The sequence below is a fragment of the Triturus cristatus genome, chromosome 6 (assembly GCF_964204655.1).
Source record: "Triturus cristatus chromosome 6, aTriCri1.1, whole genome shotgun sequence".
Lineage (NCBI taxonomy): Eukaryota > Metazoa > Chordata > Amphibia > Caudata > Salamandridae > Triturus > Triturus cristatus.
The window spans coordinates 1,905,588,115-1,905,609,722 of record NC_140589.1 but is presented as its reverse complement, the minus strand read 5'-3'; the positions used below and the strand labels follow the sequence as shown (position 1 = coordinate 1,905,609,722).

Genomic DNA, 21,608 nt, shown 5'->3' with positions numbered 1-21,608 from the left:
CTGCTGAGTGCAAGGGTGCCTGTGTTACAGTAAATGATTGTGCAGGTAGCAAATCGCCATTATTTATTGATTGTTTATGTGCAGGAAAGGAAACCTTCCTACACATACACAATCATTATGGCTTTTTTGCTCTTTCTGTGCAGAATACAGCACAGATAGAAAAGACCAAACATTTCTCCTCGTGCACTATTCTAAAGCCTGCTCTTGCACGGCATTCGTTTTTGGCGCTGCAACAGATTTACGCCTTCTTGAACCTCTGGGGCTGCATCAAAAAGCAATGGGTGTTGCGGTGGAACGCCCACAGCCACACCCAATGCAGGCCCCTTTCACGCATATGCCTGCGTGAAAGGGTAGCATATTTACAAAGCAGCGGTAAGCCACAAAAAGTGGCTTCATGCCACTTTGTAAAAATGGTGCAGGGCATACCCCCACAAGAGCATAACAAAGTGATGCTCCAGTGGTGCTAGGGGCTTGTTCATATGACCCCAGGCCTTCAAGGGCTCCAGCACACTGTTGAAATGACTGACGGAATAAAAGGCCTGTCCAGCGATGACAACCACATTCAATCAGGTAAGTTATAATGCTGGCCAGAGAGTCTAAGAGTGGACTGCAACTTGAAACTTGACAAATCAACATACAGTGTTTTCATCAGAAATATATGTACAATTGGCAACAAAATCGAAGTCAACCTTGAGCTCAGTTTAGTTATTTTTTTTGCAGAGTTTTTTTTATATAGCGCGAACTTGACCCGAATCCAATCGGGTATCAGAGCGCTTTACAGAGCACCAGTTACATTACATGAGGACACACATTCATTTTTAGGTCGAGGACTACCGGTCTGCCGAAAGGCAGAACCGGAAGTCGGAGATTTTATGACTTGGAGAAGAGGGGCTTGAACCCTCCCCTCTTCTCCCCTGTTCTCCATTGGCTGGCCTCGTAAATGCTGGCCAGCCACTGGAGAAGAGGTCAGTCACTCCGATTAGGCCCCGTCCTTTTCGGATCAGGGGGCGTGTTTTTTAAAGAAAGTCTCATTCTCTTCTCCAGCCAATGGCTGGAGGAGAGAAAAGACAAACACGCCCCCGAATCCGAAAAGGACACTGCGTTTCTCCGAGGCATTTCTTCTTGACCTCGGAGAAAGGCGGTGGTGTGCCTTTTGCTCTGCCTTGTTGAATGAGAGACAAAGGAGCGTTAAAACAAACAGCCCAACAGTTGGTAAGCAGCATCCGCTTGCTGCGCATGGGGGTCATGGCTAGTTTACCCTGCTGTGTTTAGTTGTGATTGACACCCAGGGAGATCTTAATATCACGACGTGGCAAACCACCAGCGCCGACCGACAAACAGTTCTCCACAGAAATAGAAGGCAACAAGTGCAGTGTCGAACTTCAGCGCGCGCCCTGCTCTTTAATGCGTCCTTCGTTTCTTCTTGGATGAAATGTCGGAAATATAACCCTGCAACGGTTTTGCTATGTCAGGGTAACTGAATAGCAGCAGGTGCAGGAAGGGCTTACGTCAGATGGTGAAAATCATTTTCAACACGTAATATTTTTCAGGGATTCTCGTTTTTTTAGGCTTTTTTTCACACCACGTGCGATAACTTTTGTGGGGCACCGAGGTTTATTTACTGCGCACGTCCCTTGCTAAGCATCTGGTAGTAGTGGATTTAGAGGCGGTAACAATATGATTTACTGCAGCTGCAGTCCGGCACAGCAGAAATAACACCGCGGCGAGTTCCTTCTACGGAAAAGACGCCGGCCCTATTCTCTCTCTGGCCTTCTGGTTTGTGAAGCACTTTCGGAGAGCGAATGATGCTAACACAACTTTACTAACACTCGAATGCTTATAGACAAATGGTGCATTTCGTTTTTAGGTCTCGGGACCATCCGGTCGGCAGACCGGAAGTCCGGAGATTTAATGACTTGGGAGAAGAGGGGCTTGAACCCGCCCCTCTTCTGCCCTGTTCTCCATTGGCTGGCCTCGTAAATGCTGGCCAGCCATTGGAGAAGAGGTCCCGTCACTCCAATCATGCCCCGTCCTTTTCGGATCGGGGGGCGTGTTTTTTAAAGAAAGTCTCATTCTCTCCTCCAGCCAATGGCTGGAGGAGAGAAAAGACAAACACGCCCCCGAATCCGAAAAGGACACTCGGGCGCGGCACGCAAATGAGTATGTCATATCTCAGCCATTTGCAGCGCTCAGGGCGATTCTGTAACTTGAAACACCCCTGCAGCACGGTGCCGGCCCCCATTGCATGCCTCTATTTCTGTTTGCCTAAGACCAGCTTTAGAACTTTACAGAATTCCATTACTGGTTCCAGAAATTAAACGATTGGTTGAAACGTTAAAACCATGACATTTAGCAAGGTTTCTGCTTGTCGATTATTGCATGTGCTATTAACAGGAAGTGATATCATTTAAATATTTAAAGGGGAGCTCTGAAATGTAAAAATGTATAATTTAGAGTAACGAGCGTGGCGTGTTTCTGACGAATATATATGTGTGTGTACTTGTTCTAGATGTATGCATATATCACATTATTTCTTTATGTATGTATGTATTAATAGAAAGAGAGGGTGAGATGTAGATAAGCTAGGACCATGACATAGGCGCGGGGGAATGCATTAATTGCCTTTGGTTTTTCCCTGAGCACTCAGCATCAGCGCCTGCTGTAATGATATAGCTTTAAAGTCAGATTCTGGGGAGCTCTGGTAACTTGTTCAGAGGCGGACAGGAATAAAACTGAGCTCGCCGATGCCTGCAGACGTCCAGCTTGACGGATGCCAGCATGTGTGACGCTGGACAGTTATCTGATCCTTTCGGTGTGGCGAGTCTGCGCTGGACTCGGTCACCGCCGCGAGTCCTCCTTTCCCCCCTGCCGTCCGGACCCTGAAGTCTGCCCTGCGAACTAGGGGCGCCCGGCCCGTGCCCTGCTCGCGGGCCCCTTGCTCCCTTTCTGTGAATCTGGTCCCTGCCTGCCTTTGTCCTCTGGGCGGTATCGGTGTAGCCCATTCCTGTCAGCGAGAGGGGTGCATCGGGGTTACTGTGGGCCGTACGGTGGCAGTGTGGTAAGTTTCATGTGGCATGTGGTGCGTCACCGTTTTATATGTTTTATTTATTTGGAACTTTTTGAAACCGGGGCGCCGGCTCATTTCTAGCATTAGTGTCTGTGTGATGTGGGCATACCAGGCTACACCGGGCACCTTTACGTGACATCTGGCTCTGCTTTTTGTGCCAACGGGTTGAGTGGGAATTGTGGGCTGGGAGACTGGCAGAAGCCGCGGCGCCTGTAAAGGGGTATATCGCCGGACAGGCGGCTCCAGAGGTGGGTGGCAGCGGGCGAGCCCTCCGGGGTGTGCGGTTAAAAGTCCCAGCTGACGGCGAGGCCGGGCAGGTTGAATTACAGCGGGTCAGCTGCTGGGCGACTGTCAGCGGGCTGAGATGCCTGGCATACTGCAGCAGGGAAGCCACCACGGGGGTGGCAGACAGTGGAGGGGCAGAGGGGACCGGGGCTGCGGGCACACCCTCACCAAATGTACCTGAGACTTTGGAGACAAACGAGGGAATTGACATTTGACAGTGGAAGACGTCTCACATGGGAGGGAAATACCTCGTGGTTTGCTAAAGGGGGTCTCACACTTAGATAGGCATTTATGTCCTGTAAAAAGTAGAAATCAATGTGAGTTTATATTGTTGCCTTTGTGTGCCGGAATTTTGGGCCAGGTGTGTTAACTCTGCGGGATAATTATGAAATGCCGTGGCGTTCCTTTGTAAAAGGTGTAAGGTATTTTAGGAAATAATTTAGATTTCTCGCAGAAGAGAGGAAATGTTTTTGTGTCCAAACATATGCGCAGGTGCCCAATGCAAATACACCTAGCTATCCAAAATGAATGATTTGTCCGCTTACAAGAACTTTTCCCAAAGAAGCTAAGAGATAAACAGCCGAGTCAGAGGCCGCTTGTCAAGCGAGCGTGTCGGCATAGTGTGTCACTAAATAGTGCCCTCGTAAAAGTGCGCAGCATTCCTCTAAGGATTTTGAAGAGAGTCCGTGAAGTGGTGTGTGCTTGTGGGGAAGAGGAATTCTCGTAAGCATCGGATGAAATACAAATACGTTGTTTACACGGCTACAAGTTCTAAAAACCCAGACTTAAGCCAAATACTTTTATTTACATTTGCAATCACTCAGGGGTCGATTTACGAGTTTTTTTTTACACGTATATAAAGCTCTCTGGCGCAAAAAAACACTGACACGTGGGCAGATATTTCCCGATAAGGATCTACGGGCCCTTTTGGCCCATGCAGATTGGATCTTTCCCAGAAAAAAATGCTTGTAGGTTTGCAGGCATTCACACGCTTTTTACAGGATGTTTCCCACCTGTGAAAATACATGTACAACTACCTAATAAGGAGGCAGGATTAAGTCCCTTTCCATGTTGGAAAATGAATGCGGACGCCTCCATTTTTAGGTCTCGGGACCATCCGGTCGGCAGACCGGAAGTCCGGAGATTTAATGACTTGGGAGAAGAGGGGCTTGAACCCGCCCCTCTTCTGCCCTGTTCTCCATTGGCTGGCCTCGTAAATGCTGGCCAGCCATTGGAGAAGAGGTCCCGTCACTCCAATCATGCCCCGTCCTTTTCGGATCGGGCGGCGTGTTTTTTAAAGAAAGTCTCATTCTCTCCACCAGCCAATGGCTGGAGGAGAGAAAAGACAAACACGCCCCCGAATCCGAAAAGGACACTGCGTTTCTCCGAGGCATTTCTGCTCTTTAAATGCCTCGGAGAAAGGCAGTGGTGTGCTTGCCTTGTGCGTGAAATGAGGTAAGTTCTCGAAGAGTAGCAGCGAAACAGCAAACCTCTGTCGAGGGCGCAGACCCTGGAGATGATCAGGGCATGTTTCTATCCTGTAAATAGCATTGCGGTACTCTTGGAAACACATTCCCAGTCTGTGCAGCTGCTCTGGACGCTAATCACACCCGCTAGCCTTGTGCTCCATGCCTCGATGTAGAAGTCAGCCTCGCTCTCAATCTCCACATACGAACGTTCATTGGTCACCTCACACACATTCTACCAAGATGGCCGTCAGATATGATTAGCGTCTATTCCTTCCACAGGTCGGTCAAGTTAGCTTGACTTTACACTTCTTACAAGCCCCCCTCAAACACGCGGACACGGGTTCCCGATATATTCACACACTCCTGCGCTCCAGCCCATGAACTCCAATCTCTGGCAGCCCCCATTCTTGTCAAAGCCACTGCCCCGCCCCTCTTCAGCTGCGGCTCCTACCCTCTTTCAGTCCCTACTAATTCGCTCCTGGAAGGCGTCCACGCCCTCTCTTGCCCGCCCTGCCCCAGCCAGGCAGAGACCCAGGATACTGCTCCGCTGGCCACCCCCCCTTCCCTCTGTCCCCTCTTCCCACCACTGTCCCAGGCCCCGGACTCTGCGCCGCCTCTGGGCTTCCACCGCACATGGACTGAGGCTCGACGGATGACAGCGTTTGGTCGTGACGTGCTTTCATCTTTCCTTAGACTGTCTGGGTTTATTTTCGCCCGTCTTCTCCGCGTTAACAAGCATTTACAATGCAACGGACAATGCCGTTTCTTTAAATGTTTTAAGAACAAAAACATAAACAAAAATAATGTCATGAGCAATGCCAATAGCTCTAACTTTACCAATGCCGAGACCATTGCATTGTAAATGCTTGTTATTAGTAGTCAGAACACCAAATAACCCATCTAATTGGGCCAGCCCTTGTGTTCTCGTTTGGCGTGTCAGAATCGTACCCAAAAAAAAAATCATTGGCGTGCTTTGCCCCCGAGTCTCTGCCATAGTTTGCGAGGGGGGATGTTGGTTAAAAGTGTAATGCCGCACGAACTAGCTCTTTCTACTCTTTACCTTGCAGGGTACAGGGGTCGCTGTGACACCCTGTGAACCCCACATGCCCCGTCTCTGCGACTAAATAGTTGGACGACCCCAGAAGCAAACGGCAGGTCCCTGCAGGCGGCACACCAAAATGCGATGCCTTTTGAGCACGGAAGGGTCTATTTTTGTTGCGCCTTGTTGTTCCTGGGGAATGTTTCCTGCCCGTTGAAAAGTCGGAGTGAGGTGCGGGGTGGGGGGGGGGGTTGCATGAGTTAAAGGGACCGGCTCCACACTTCACATCAAACACCCCGTTCGGCGGTGGGAGCAGAAGGCTGGAAATCAGACATCTCGTTAAGGTTAATTAGGGGTCATTTGGCTGAAGTGCCAACCTCGGAAAAGGTGTTTATTTTCGCAGCGCGTCTTCTCTTTGAAATGTGTCAGGAGAGCATTTGGCTGTATTGCCTTCCAGCCATCCTCCTGCTCACCATTCACGCAGAGCGATGGCTTTTGGAAAGAAGGTGCGAGCCCTGGGGAGAAGAGGTGAAGCTGGGCGAAGAGACCAGCCTGGCTTTTATTTAAACACGTCATCTTGCAAAAACAAACACGCATCCATGGTTGAAAGGCGCGCTCCTATAACCCACCGTGGGAAACAGGCGAATTGTGTTTTTTTACTCCACAGAGCTGATATGCGCATTTAAAGCGTTAATTCGATATCTCCTCCATAACCCCCTTTTTTTAGGAGATATGGAAATAGTTAAACTGGTCGGTCCAACTTTTGAAACATTTTTGTTCTTCTCAATATAACAACCGGGCACGTTTTGTTAATAGTTTGTGATGCAAATGGGGTAATGTGGATTTTTCACATTTTAAAATTTTATATTGTGGCTGTTTCACTCTGGCATATGTCATCATTGTACAAACTGCTGCCCCGAAGAATAAAAAAGGACGTGTATTTAAAAAAAAAAGAACTGAGTCTGAAAACAAAAATCTGAACGAAACAAACGTGTTTAATTCCATTTTGTTTTTTTGTGTGGTGGTATTCTACGTTCTTTTAACAGTAGGAAATAAAATCGATACTCTTCTAATGTGATCAATGACTTGGTGAGTGGTAATATCGCTCAACTTTGCAAAATTGATAACTCGGCACTTTATAATAAGTAAATAATATTATCAAATTGATATTGTAGTTAATGCTCGTCTCTACATTGCATACGGACTACAAAAATCGTTGTGTCAAACTTTGGCTGTATCTACCCTGCTTTGATGTATCTATAAGTATTGCATACATCTGACATGTACTGTGCTCACTGCCTGCCCCGCTCCTCTCGTGGGACGGCGTTAAAAGCAGCCTTTGTTACATGTCGCCTCAGCCCTGCAAGAATGCGTGTTTTCTTTACTCCGGCACCGCGCTCCCAGCGCCAGTACAAGCGGTCTGTGTGTTCTGCTGGAACCGAGGATTGGGGACCTGGCCCAGAGGGTGGCCAGCCTCGGTTCATTTGGTTTCTCGGGTGCATACTCTTCCCGACATGTCCCTCAAAATACATATACACAGGGCACCTCCATTTGCGCACTTGTAGCAGCGCTTTCTGCACACCGAAAGTCCCAGCTCAGGATATTTCGCTACATTCTCAGTAAAATGTTATGAATGTTCTTAAAAAGGGTGTCATTTTGATATCAGGCGATGCCTATTCATTTCTATGACAATTTGTGAGGGGTGGGGGCAGTGAGGACCGGTGCAGGTCAGCCTGGCTAGACGAAGGGGTATGTCTGGGTGAGAAAGGAAAACAGAGAGGAACAGTCCTGAAACTAAGATTCGGAATGGGGGGAGGGGTCTGCATTGGCACAGGGTAGTTAAATAGTTAAATAGGTCGGATTCATATGATATTAAGTGGGTGGTGAGAAGAACATTGACAGAGCTCATATTAGGCCTCATTGTGTATCAAGAACAAAAAGAATAAAGTGATCAGTGGAATGCTTGAATTAATCTCAAACCCAGTGCCACTCTGCAGTCTATCATTGTTTGCTCACTCAATCACTCTCTCACTCTAGACAGAGACAAACCATGTGCAATGTGTCTCGGTCCTCTTCAATAGGAACAGGCCAATGAACTGCAAAGGTAACCCCTCTCTAAGACAGGAATAACAAGCATTTGCAATGCAATAGGTCTCGCACTTGCGAGAGTTTAACCTATTGGCAATGTAAATGACAATGCCTTTTATTTATGTTTTAAAAACCAACACATAAATAAAAGGCATTGCCATTTACAATGCCAATAGCTCTAACTTTAACAATACCGAGACCGTTGCATTGTAAATGCTTTTTTTTGTTAGGCACGGGGAGATTAAGTGATTTGCCCAGAATCACAGGATGTTCAGCGTCATTACTGAGACTCGAACCCAGTTCCCCAGGTCCGAGGTCGAACGCCCTAGCCGTTAGGCTAACTCCTCTCCCTGAGAGTTATTGACCAAGCATAAATGCTGTACTGGTCTCACCCACATGAATGTCTTGAGAATTTCTAGACTAAGATGACCGCATCGTCATCATGCTTGAGTGCCCACACGGCCCTCAAACACTGTCAGTGGACGTCTAATTCCTGACCTAATATGCCTTTTTGCCTCCTGGGCCTTTCGGGTTGGGGGCATAGGGATCTGAAACATGGGCCCCTACCAGCGTCCCCCAAAACTACAAACTCCCTAAGTGGCCCACTGGAAGCCAAATTGTTCATGCAAAGCCTTTTTCACATGTCGAACTGTGAGGTATAAAGTTCTCTAAAAGTTTAAAACAACCAATAAAGCAATATTAACTTCTACAAGAACAAGCATTTGCAATGCAACAGGTCTCGCAGTTACGCGAGTTTCAGCTATTGGCATTGTAAATGACAATGCCTTTTATTTATGTTTTGGTTTTTGAAACCTAAATAAAACGCATTGTCATTTACAATGCAAATAGCTTAGTGTCTCTTTGTCTCTCCTTATTTTGATGTGTGCATCATTGTCTGTGTGTGCATTACTGTCACTGTGTAGAGCATGACAATGCAAACAATGTACTGAGGAGCAGTCATTGTAAACAGTTGTTCCACCTTTAATGAATTTATTTTTTATAATGTATACAATCAACAAAGTATAACCTGCTTTTAATGTAACCGTATAACACCCTAAATATAAAATAATTTCGTATCATATCTGACATCTAAGCACGTCATTGTTAGCCATGAATTTTGTTCTAAATCAGCAACAAAGTGTATTGGAGCAACAAAGCCACAAGTAAAGCGATCCTAAAAACTGAAAGCAATCGCTTTAGGAAAAAGAAAAGCCGCGAGTAATGCGCGTGCGCGTCTTTGTCTCAGGGTGTAAATTTGTATATGCGTCTCATTTGTGCATGTGTCACTGTCGAAGTGTGCACGTGTCTTTATTGGTATGTGAGGCATATCTCTGTGTGTGCATCACTAAATTCTGCGTAAATCATTGTCTGTGACAACGCATCACTGTTTAAGTGTGCATATCATATGTGTGATATTACTGACGCTGTATGTGCATTATTGTAAATGTATCTGCAGCAGTGCCTCTGACCTTGTATAACTATGTCTGTGTGCCTCACTGTCCCTGTATGTGCATCATTGGCTATCTCTTTGCATTTTGGTCTGTAGGTGTGCACCACTGTCCCTATATGTGCAGCACTGTCTGTGTGTGCAATACTATCTTTGTATGTGCATTATTGTTCGTGACTACATCAGTACCTCTACGTCTTTGGCTCTCTGTGTATTTCACTGTTTGAGTGTGCCTCAATGTGTCTGTCTGTGCCTCATTGCCTATATGTGAACATCAGTGCCTCTCTGTATGCATCACTGTCTCTGTGTGCCTCATTAGCTCAGTGTGTGCATTACTAGCACTGTTTATAACTTACTCTCTCTGTATACACATGTCTGTATTGTGGGTGTGCGTGTTTGGCTCTGTGTATGCGTCTCCTTGCACCTCTGTCTCACAATGTCTATCTTTGTATGTACCTCTGTGTCTATGCGGCTTTGTATCTGTCTCTCTGATATGCATCTCTGTCACTGCGTTTCTGTTGGTGCATGTCTGTATTTAAATATTATTCCTCCCAACTGTAGCATGCTTTCTACTTTTACAGTCCAGCTTAGCTTCATCCACCATACAGATCTACACACATAGACGCATCTTGGCAAATGTTTCCAATATGACTACAAAACCCACACATTAACACTCCTCACAAAAAACAATCTGCAAGACCATTTAGACAGCAACTGCTTGCATAGACTGCAAAGCTCGCTTTCATTCAAAGATATCTTTATTGACAGCATTGTTTTACATACAATATTAAACACTATTTCCTTTTATATTATTACTTTACTTACAATACTGTAGCTTTTACTCCATTATACCACTTTGCAATTGAACTTTCTTATGTTATATGCACACACTACTTAGTAAAAAATCTCCTCCACCTGATATGTTATGCACACATACACTCGTACAGTTTTATATGCAACAGCCTTTAGATAGATTTTGTAGCTTTTAACTATAAACTTCCACAAGTCTTCAGAACACAAAGAAACACACTACTAATGTTCCAAATCTATACATAATAAACAAGAAAAGTGCACGAGAACATGCAAAAATGCGGATGAAGTAAACAAAAAGAACACGTGGAAGAGGCATTAGCTTGGTCATTGTAAAACGAATTGAGCCATCTGTTTCGCTTTCCTCATTTGCCTTCTCTCTTCTGCACTCCAGACGTCTCCCATGAACATCCTCCCACCCGCCCTCGTACCATTACTTCTTATCTACAGACTTCAAACAAGGCTTGGTGTTTTTTTTTAGCACTAGCACCAACTGTCAACAAGAAAGGAACTAGCGGCTCCATAACAGAAATATGCCCACACCTAACTTACAAGTTACAATATACACTGCTGTAGATAGCTATTAATGTATGGAATACAAAACATATATTTAAACGCCTAAACATTTTGCTTATATACACAGTTTGGTCGTGAAAAAAAGACAATGCAGAGTCGACATTAAAAGGCCAAAACCTTTACTAAGTGTATCTGTGTGTGGTCCCTGTCTCAGTGTGTGCGTCTCTATATGTCTCTCTTTACTTTTACATCTCGATCTCTGTGTGCATATCTGCCTCTGTGTATGCGTCTATAAATGTGTTTGACTCACTGTCTATATCTGTGTATGTTTCTCTCTTTCTTACTGACTGTTTCTTTTTCTGTGTTTATCTTGTAATTCTTTCTAGTTCTGTACCTGTTTTTATATCTCTGTCTGTATGTCTCTATGTGTGTGTCTGTCTCTCTATGCAGCTATCTCTGTCTGTGTATGTGTCTCTAAGTGCAATTGTATATCTGTCTCTCAACAGCTCTGTGTGTATCTCTATAGGTGTGTTTTTATTTTAACTTTTTGTGTCTAGGTTTTTTTGAATCTTCATTTATAGCTGCGTTTTTAGGTCTCGCCTTGCTATCGCGTAAGCGATCACAAAGCGAGACTATAGGGGCTTTTAAATGTGCTCCCAAAAAAGCGGATTGCATGGCTAGCATGCGCACAATCACGCGCATCGTGCCGCCATGCACTCCGTTTGGGGAAGCGCTTCAGCCCACTGGCCACAGCCTCGGCATCCTACTACTTCAAAGGGTCAGTTTTCTGATCTTTATGGGGCCATGTGTTTCAAACACATGGCCCCATAAAGACAACAAAGCTTTAACAACGGACGAAAGTGAAAGTGGACCGTGAACATTAGATTTAAATGCTAAAAACTCTAATTTTCACAAATGCGAGACTGCTGCATGCCGCACACTGCTGCACGCGGCACACTGCTGCACGCGGCACGCTGCTGCACGCCGCACGCTGCTGCACGCCGCACACTGCTGCACACCGCACACTGCTGCATGCCGCACACTGCTGCACACTGCTGCACGCCGCACACTGCTGCACGCCGCTGCACGCCGCACACTGCTGCATGCCGCACACTGCTGCACGCCACACACTGCTGCACGCCGCTGCACGCCGCACACTGCTGCATGCCGTTGCACGCCGCACGCTGCTGCACGCTGCTGCACGCCGCACGCCGCTGCACGCCGCACACTGCTGCATGCCACACACTGCCGCACGCTGCTGCACGCCGCACGCCGCACACTGCTGCACGCCGCTGCACGCCGCACACTGCTGCATGCCGTTGCACGCTGCTGCACGCCGCACGCTGCTGCACGCCGCACGCTGCTGCACGCCGCACACTGCTGCACGCCGCCCAATGCTGCACGCCACACACTGATGCACGCCACACACTGCTGCATTACTCACTGCTGCATGCTGCACGACACTGCTGCACGCCGCACACTGCTGCACGCCGCACACTGCTGCACGCACAATGCTGCGCACACTGCTGCATTACACACTGCTGCACGTCGCACACTGCTGCACGCCGCACACTGCTGCACGCCACACACTGCTGCACGCCACACACTGCTGCACGCCACACACTGCTGCACGCCACACACTGCTGCACGCCACACGCTGCACACCGCACGCCGCTGCACGCCGCACAATGCTGCACGCCACACACTGATGCACACTGCTGCATTACTCACTGCTGCATGCAGCACGACACTGCTGCACACAGCACACTGCTGCACGCACAATGCTGCGCACACTGCTGCATTACACACTGCTGCACGCCGCACACTGCTGCACGCAGCACACTGCTGCACGCCGCACACTGCTGCACGCCACACACTGCTGCAAGCCGCACACTGCTGCACGCCACACACTGCTGCACGCCGCACAGTGCTGCATGCCGCACACCGCTGCAAGCCGCTGCACGCCACACACTGCTGCACGCAAGGTTTTCATTTGGATGACTCCATCTGTGACATTGTGATACATAACGGCAAGATTGGGGGGGGGGGGGTCACTCTTAGGCCTATCCTGTAGAAGTCTTGCCAACATTACACAGGCAGTCCTAGAAGCATTATTAGGGAATGAAGTGCCCTTCGGAGCATGTGGAAAACTCAATAATCCTGAATCCTTACTGCACCAGAGACTTCTATCTAAACATCCTACAGAAATAGTCTGCGGCAGCTTGAAAGGAACACCCTGTAGTTGGCATTTTGTGATTTCTGATATAAAGCACACAGCTAAGAACAATTTCACTTGTTCTGCTGCATCTCCGGAGAGGTTTGTAACATTAGCTCTTTCTGAGTTTCTCAGCTTCTATAGGACTTTCTACATGTAGTGTATTCACTTGCTTTACATGTGATTACTTTCCAACTGCAAAAAACCCCAATCCTCCCTCAATGCCGCGGGGCACAGACCATATCTCTGTGGTGCCATTTCAAGCACCGCTCCCTTGCAAGATGTAGCTGTAATATAGAATCCAGGGCATAGGGTAGAGAAGACCAGCACAACACAAAGGACAGACTTCTAGGCCCAGAGGGGCATTTACAGCCTGACAGCCACAAGTCATGCTGTTGTGAAGCAACAGAGGGCCTCCCCAACCTATCTACTCTGAGCAGGATTTATTTGGACACATTTACATTACTATGTTCACTTTACTCTGTGCACTTTTAAAAAGCCTATTTCAATGCACCGCATAAACACACTCTCCAGCCATACGTGCAACTTTATTTATTTATTTACCCCTCCCGGTACATTTGAGGTAACCATTCCACAAACCTGCCTTATCTTAGTGTGCAGTGCACCAGGCTCTTGTAGGAATGTGGCTTATCTGCTTCAAATGAGGGTACTGAGCCTCTAACCCAGACTCACCACCACTTAGCCACATTGTGGGATCCTGGCAAGTGTTTTATTTTTCTGGTCCTCCATTTCCTAATGTTGCAAGATTAGTAGTGCTCACTTAAAGGTTAACTCATTTTATTAAGAGCTACCTAAAACAACAGTAAGTTTTTAAACAGCACAGGAGCACTGTTAGTAACCCTAACTTTAATAGTGTTAGCAGGGGGTAGTAGAGACAAGAAGAGCTTTCTGAGACTTCCCTGTTATTGTTGTAAATTAGGTAAAATATGGGATATTGAAATGCCGGCAGGCACGCCTGTTGTCAGTCACACCAGAGCTATAGCCAGGGCCACTGGAATTATGTGGCAAGAGCGGACAAAATTATGTGGCAAGGTTGGGTAAATTATGCAGCAAGAAAAAGCTAATTTATGTAACATAATGCAGCACATTTTGTAATTGTATTAGTTCATTATTTCATCATTTTTAAGCTTGGTAACACCCTGTGTGCATTGGTTGCAACTCATTAGTATAGGTTGAACATCCAAATACAGCAATAAGCAACAGAAAGGAGACCAGTCCAGCTTTGCAAAGAGGCTTCCACTGCGCAGCAAAACGCATCGTCGCATTTTTAGTAACTTTTTTAACCATTTGAGCTAGAAACAAATGTTGTTTTTGTTAAAATCTGGGTATTATGCAGCAGATGATAAATGATGTGGCAGATGCGGCAAATATATAATTATGTGAAAATCGCCGCAGACGTTCAATCACATAATTCCAGTGGCCCTGGCTATAGTCTCCGTGACGGCGTGAGGTCGCATCACGTAGCAGATGTTAATGGATGACTTTTGTCCTGACTTAAAAAAAGACCCTCAGTCTAGCGCTCCAGTGCTGCTTTTAATTCATGCTTGGCGCTGCACAGAACAGTATATAAAGCCTCTCATAGTTTCAAGTGCAAGAGTTTGGTGATATCGTATCGCAGACAGTAAGGCTTAGGTTTTTAGTTTGTGGTAAATATATCCCTGCAATCCTGCCTTCTAGCAAACTCTGCCTCGCCCCTTCTGTTTTCTTTTTCTGGCCTCCGATTCCTGGGTGCTTGTGAAGGAATAAATGCAGAGCCATAGGGGGGAGAAAAGAGCGTAGTGCAGGCACTGGTTTAGAAATGAGAGGCACGTGAAAATGAAAGCAATAGGGGTGGGCCTGTGGGATGCACGACAGCCCTACAGGGAAAGTAAGGGCTTTGATGTAGACTTGGTTGAGACAGTAGAGATGGAGCCAGCAAGCACAGACGGCAAGCAGTGTGTGAAGGGAGGGGCCCAAGAACTGCATGACAAGAAATCCGAGTACTTTACTGCAAGCGTGGGGGAGGGGAGGGGAGCGACCTGGGTTCAGCACGAGAGGCCCAAGGGTGGAGGGCAGGATCAGAAGGGTGAATAAAGTTAAAGTCTGGTAGAAGCAAGAAGGAGAGAAGCCAGTTTCCTACCTGCCATTGCTGGGAGTGTTCTTGAGCTGAAAAGGTCCGTGTTCGTCCTGTGATCTAAGGAAATACTACAGACCATTCGCTCTTGAATGTGCTGGTTTTAAAAATTCCGAGCTGCTCAAACTTCAAGCTGTGCTTTCACATTGTGAACACACTGCACTTAATTGAAAAAGGTCTCAGATCGTTTGTGTAGTTACGTGGTTAACCCGCACGCACAAGAGACAGAGCTCGAATTTTTAAACTCCATGTGCACACTCGTCACTGTGATTTCCTGTGTTTTAGATCCAAAAGCTGTGTCCAATGCACTATAAGCGGTAAAGAATCCCCGCCTGCATCACAACTCACCATTTACTACAGTCAGTACCTGTGGTGAGCAGAGACATTTATCACTCATTTCACCTGGCTTCGCTCGATAGCCCAGGCGGGCTCCATAATCGAAAACAGGCTCCTTGCATCCTGCTGTAAATTGTGTCATGTGTGCGTGGGTTACATGATTACACTGTGGGCGACACACACTGCCAATTTGAAGAGGTCTCAGTTTAGCATAATTTACTGCCTACTTGTCCTTCGGACAAAACAGTAATTAAAACTTCTTGCCCTTGCAATAAATCTTAATGTCTCGGGCGATGTGAATTACCCACCCCTGCATTTTGCCACCTCTGTGCATTATGATTTTATTTTTCCTCACTGAGGGAGGTTTACTGGGCGAGGTGAGACTAGTCATAGCCTGCAGGGGAGGAGTGATTGGGGCATTCAAGTGCGCATGATGATGTGGCCGGCCGTCTTTTGTGACAGAAACGTTGTGATTGGCTTAGGGGAGCCTGTGTGTGCTTCCTCCTTCCGGGAGGAACAGAAGAGGACGGAGCGTGACTGAGGTGGCGGCCGGCAGCCAGATAAGTATTGTTATTGATTTTTCTACCCCTGCCCACCTGTACTTTTCGGTGGCAGCTGCCACTGCATTTTTGCATTAAATCTTTCCCTCTCAAATAGCTGATGAATGAAGCTAGATGTGCATGGAGCATGTATGGAAGGAGGGGAAGCGTGCATGGGTCATTCCTGGATGTAAAACAAGAAACAGAACTGCTACAAGCATCAGAAATCACCCTATATCCGGCATCAACTTTTGGAGACACCTTTCCAATCTGCATATGCTTGGTTCATCTGAAAGGTCTGCAGGTCTTGGGTAGTGAGCTGCAATCTGCCCCCATCTCTGGCAAACTGTATCTTTACAAACCCAGGTCTGTTTAGGATCGAGAGAGATATATCTGTATATACGTTAGTATTGCGCCACCCATGTTTTTTTAGGGGGGTTTCCCAACTCCTTTCCTGTTGCGCACTCCACCACTGTTATGGCAAAGAGGCATTTCAACCCCTTAGCTGCTGAGGCTTTCCTGCCCCAGTGATTGGCTCTTTTGTTATATTTGGGGAAATTAGCGCTTACTCCTTCATGGCTCTGATTTCCACCTAAAGTATCCATGCCAAATGTGCTTCCTTTTTTTCCAACATCCTCTGGATCATAAAGATACTCAGGGTTTGAACATTTCTCTCAAGTCCACTGTGAAAATAGCCAAAATAAAGATGCTTTTTGGTTTCTAGGGGAATTGGGGAAATGTGTTGGATAAGAAAACACTGTTTTGTCTAAAAATGGCAGCAATTAAATATTTCATATTTCAACTTCCAGGAACAAGCAGTGTTGTAACAAACCTTTTTACCACAGCTTTTGTATTTTTCAAAGAGCTAATCAATTTCCCTAATCTTTGTGGTTTTAAACAACTTGCATTTTGGGATGGAAACAGGTTTAAAAAACATGGGTGATCTTGGAAAGCTATATATTTCTGAAAAGAAGAATTTTTATTTTTTTTATTTTTTTTATTTCTTTATTGATTTTTACAAATTAACAACCAAGATGTTTGCACATCATTCAGGAGGGAGAGGTAAAAGAGACATTAATTATATCACCAACAACTTAAATGGTTAAATATTCAATAGTCAGTTAAACATCACAGGTATATCTGTGTTGCCAGGTCATAGTAGTAGTAATCTGGAAGCAAGCAGGTACATCTCACATCGGACATTAGTCAGTCTAGTACGGTCATCGAGTGGGGCCTTATTCAGTAGTTTCTGGCACTATGGACCGTAGGTAGACATGGAAAAGTGACCAAATATCCCCAGGGCACACGGCGAGAGACTGGAAGTATGCATAATCGTCGCCCACTCTCACATCGGCTCATGCTCCCAAGCCAATCCAATCCAACCGGCGTGCAAGCACTTCCCCAGTGCAGTGCTATCTCCCGCTTACCCAGCAGTTATGCCAGGGAGACCAGTCGGCAATTAGAACATGATATATTGAGGGTGTAGCCCAGCAGTGCCACCAGGGGATTGGGCATGAGTTCAATGTCAGTCATGGCAGAGTTATGTTCGAACACGGCTACCCAATAGGCACGTACAACCGGACAAGTCGAAGTAAGGTCAGCTCCCTCCCCCTTGCACTTCATGCAGTTATCAGGTCTAGTGTGGTTGAATGTTGTAATAGCAGCAGGCAATAGGTAGTAACGGTGCAGAAATTTAAAGTGTAAGAGATTGTGTCTCTGACATTGATGTGCTCCGCGTTTGTGTGCAACAGTATGTCCTTATTTTATCAATTATCGTCACCCCTAGTTCCGCTGCCCATATCCCTCGCACCCGCCCTGTAGTGCCAGGCCTCAATTCAATACATGCTCGATATATTCTTGAGGTCATATGGTCTCCCTCGGTGTCTACCATGGTCAGTGTTCACGGAGAGAAGTCTTTAGTGGGTTGTGGATAGGTGGGTACCAGCGATCTCAGAGTGTTACGAAGGCGTCTAAAAATAAAATAGTCCATGTACGACATGTCCCTCTCCCATGGGCCCTCCAAGGGCGTAACATGCCTATATGGGAACCGATCCCCCCTGGTGTATTAGTTATGCCGGTGTAGTGTACATTGCACTAGTTTCACCCGGGTGAGCGGGAGCCAAGGATTGTCATGTATTGGAATAGATGGGGCCCCCCCCCCCCAGCATACGTCGCAGGCGCCGCCATGGCCAGCATGTGGGTGATACCGTCTGTATGTCTTCAGTGTCTAGTGGTATGCCTTGGGTAAGATCTGAGTGTGTAATATTCCCTCAGCAGTGCCCACTCTGGGTGCCGGTAAGGTATCAGGGCATCTGAGTGCTACCAGCGATGTGTGGTGGCGTTGGGCTGCTAAGTAGTAACGGTGTAAATCCAGGACTCCAAGGCCTCCTCATTCCAGGGGAAGTGTGAGTGTATCCCACCGAATAGAGGGGCGAGCTCCCGCCCAGATCAGTCGTATTAGGATTCTGCAGAGTGTATGGAAGAAGAGTTGTAACCGGGGTACAGGGATGTTAGTGAAGAGGTATAAGAAAGGGCCAGGACAATAATTTTTAGGTCTCGCAGACCTACGTTGCAGCGCGCATGCGCTGTTCGCTCTGCAAGGCTTCTTGTAATCAAGCTGATTTCAGAAGTGGAGTGTAGACTCTGCCCCTTCTTTTCATTGACTTGCATCATAGTTCATGCTAAACGCTGGCTTTCGATTGTGAGGCTTTTTAGTCCCTCCTTATTACCGGCATGTCTCCTTTTGGCCCCATCCACCCGGACTGGATCCTTCACATGTGGGTAAGCACTCTGTGTTCATTCCGCGCTTCACGGGCCCCCATGTACCGTGCTATAACACAGCTCTTTTTTTAAATTATTTTTTTCTTTATTGTGTAATGCTTTTTATTATTTATTTACTTTGTTTTCACTTTGGCCACTTTGGCTAAAGCGCGGGTGCCGCGATTGTTGACAAAGTGAACAAATAGATGTTTTTCTATTTGTTTACTTTTGCTACAGTCGCGGCACCCGCGCTTTACTTTAACATGGTAAAAGGTAAAGCGCGGGTGCCACGATTTGTAGTAAAAGTAAACAAGTGGCCTGGCATTTTTTTCTATTTGTTTACTCTTGTTTACAATGCCATAGGTTGCAAACTCCCAATTGCGACACCTATAGCACTGTAAATGCTTGTTTCTTTTGCCTACGTCTCACCACAGGGCAACGTGCACCTAACCAATATACAGTGGTAGGATTTGATTTTGCTAAAAACTTTCTACTACTCCTCCTCACCCTACACCCCACTTTGTTAAAGACTTCTGCTTTCCCCAAGCTTGACTTCCCACTCTTACTCTCTACCTGAAGCAGTGACGCCCCAGTTTGCCTCGTACCTCTATGCCCCCACATATATTAGCCCTCCTTACCCCTTTTCCCCATGTTATAGAAAACCACCCACCAGACCTCCAAACCAAAATTATTTTTCCTAACTGGCCCTTCACTTTTCATCACAATGTTCCACCCATGGCCTGACAACCGCCTCCATTTCCCATTTCCCCTCCAAACCCCCTGGTTACCCCGCTGTCATTTTCTCACAATCGCCAGCTCAAATGTTACAGCCTTTTGGTGGCTTGACCCCGTGCCATTCTCTGGCATCCTGCAGGAGGCTTTAAGCAGGCTGTAAAATATTCATAGGCCAGAAGCAGGCCGCCTATGTGACCTCCAGAGCTGATGTCATCTGACATCACTCTGAATACGGAGGCTGTAGCCTTCGCTCGGTGCTGCTTCTATTGGTCCAATAAAAGATTCCCAGGACGGCGGATCTTATTTTGCCACGCTCCTTGTAAAACGCCTGACTGTGTTCATGGTGGCAGCGGCGGGGCCCAGGGGCCACGGTCTGTCCAGATGCTTCAATTGCTGTTTCATGCGTCGCTATTTATACTTGCCAGTGCTTGTCTCCACTGGATGGTTTTAATATTCAAACCTTCCAGACTTACATGCGAGACGAGATAGCTTCTACTCCCAAACGTTTTTTTAATTTTTGGGGATGTGTGAGGTTTTCCCTCATGTGACTGAAGAAATGAAGTCCGATCTTGCCATCGAATGATGTACCATTTTCTTTATTGAAAGTCAAGAGGTTAGGTTTGGACAATTGTCCTTGTCATTTGATGTATATTGGTCAGACTTTGCAACCAGTTGAGGTGCGGGTCAGTCAACATCACAGCAGAATAAGATGCAGAGTACTGAACTCACCCTTGGTACACACATTCGGACAATGGGCCACACTGCTGATGAGATCAGATGGCAGGTGATCGACGTGGCCACCATACTGGAACAAGGTGGTAATATTACAGAGGTTCTCCAAAGACTAGAATTCCGCTGAATAGACAGGTGGATTCTATTACCCATGGACTCAATACCGTTGAAGAATTGTGTGGTTTTGTGACCACTCTGAGCAATTAGATACATTTACCAGATGGACAATTCCAAATCATCATGTACCTCCCCTTCTCTCTCGCTCCCTTTTTTGCCCTTTTTCTTCCCTGATATGGATCCAACAATGTGGCAGAAGATTTACGATCTGATAAGAATGGCTCATACTTGGTGTTCACAACCTGCCTAAAAATAGCTGTACTCTGATATGCAATATGTAAATTATGACAACAGCAACATGATCAGCCTTCTCTGGTCACAGGCTGTGAACACAATATTGTAGCGGAAGATTCACTGTCTGAGAAGCATAGCAAATACTAACTGTATACAACCTGCTTATAGACAAACATACCCAAGTATTTGAAATATGCAAAATTGTGATTAAGCAAGCACACTGGCTGTCATCATATGAAAACTATATGATGATGTTTTAAACATGTATATGTTTTGTAATCTACAACTAAACATAGTGTTTCTTTTGATTCTATAAGACATATATTGGCCCCACGCCTCCCCCTACTATTCTACCACAGCTCCGTCTATCCAGACGAAACTCTTTTATACAAATATTGTCTTATGGGTCAAGACTTTTTTTACTATAAACTCTACTAATTTTTCTATGCTTTCTTTATTCTGGGTTCCATATAGAATTTATCCCATTCCCACACCACAATGGACATCATAGGCAACCTACACAGATACCTAAATGATGGCCAGGCCTGCCTTCTAGTCCTCCTGGACATATTGGCTGCCTTTGACACTGTCCGCCATGACACCCTCATAAACATCCTCGCACAGCGTGCAGGCATCAATGAAAAGATCCTTAAATGGTTCACATCTTTTCTTGAGGCAGCGCTTACAGATAATCAAACTTAACAACTTGACTTCAAAGAAACACCAGTCCCACAAGGAGTGCCCCAAGGGTCAATCCAGCCCTATGCAACCTCTATACAGAACAATGATCCAGCAACAAGCCAAAATTGCTTATCTCTATGCAGACGACACCCAACTCTACCTAAAAATCTGGTCATTTAAAGACATCCAGCACGTAAATAGCACAGTTCAGTCCTGGCTGACAACCAACCACCTTAAACTCATCCACAACAAAACCGAACTCCTTTTTATCCAACCCAAATAAAACTCCTTTCCCGTAGCTCTCTGGCCCGACAATTTCACCGCATTAAACTGAAAACTATCACACTCCAATTCTATGAAATCCCTGGGGATTACACTTGAGCGTCATCTGAGCATGAAGGGGC

At 46.3% G+C, this 21,608-nt stretch overlaps 1 pseudogene across 1 annotated transcript in view; it reads left to right on the top strand.

Moving 5' to 3' along the window:
• The first annotated feature begins 2,705 nt into the window (after window positions 1-2,705).
• Window positions 2,706-21,608, top strand: part of LOC146822397 (uncharacterized) — a 38,020-nt pseudogene continuing 19,117 nt past the window's right edge. Inside the window, exon 1 of the transcript XR_014963274.1 lies at window positions 2,706-3,058. The product of XR_014963274.1 is annotated as an uncharacterized LOC146822397 (transcript). The remainder of the gene's footprint in view (window positions 3,059-21,608) is intronic.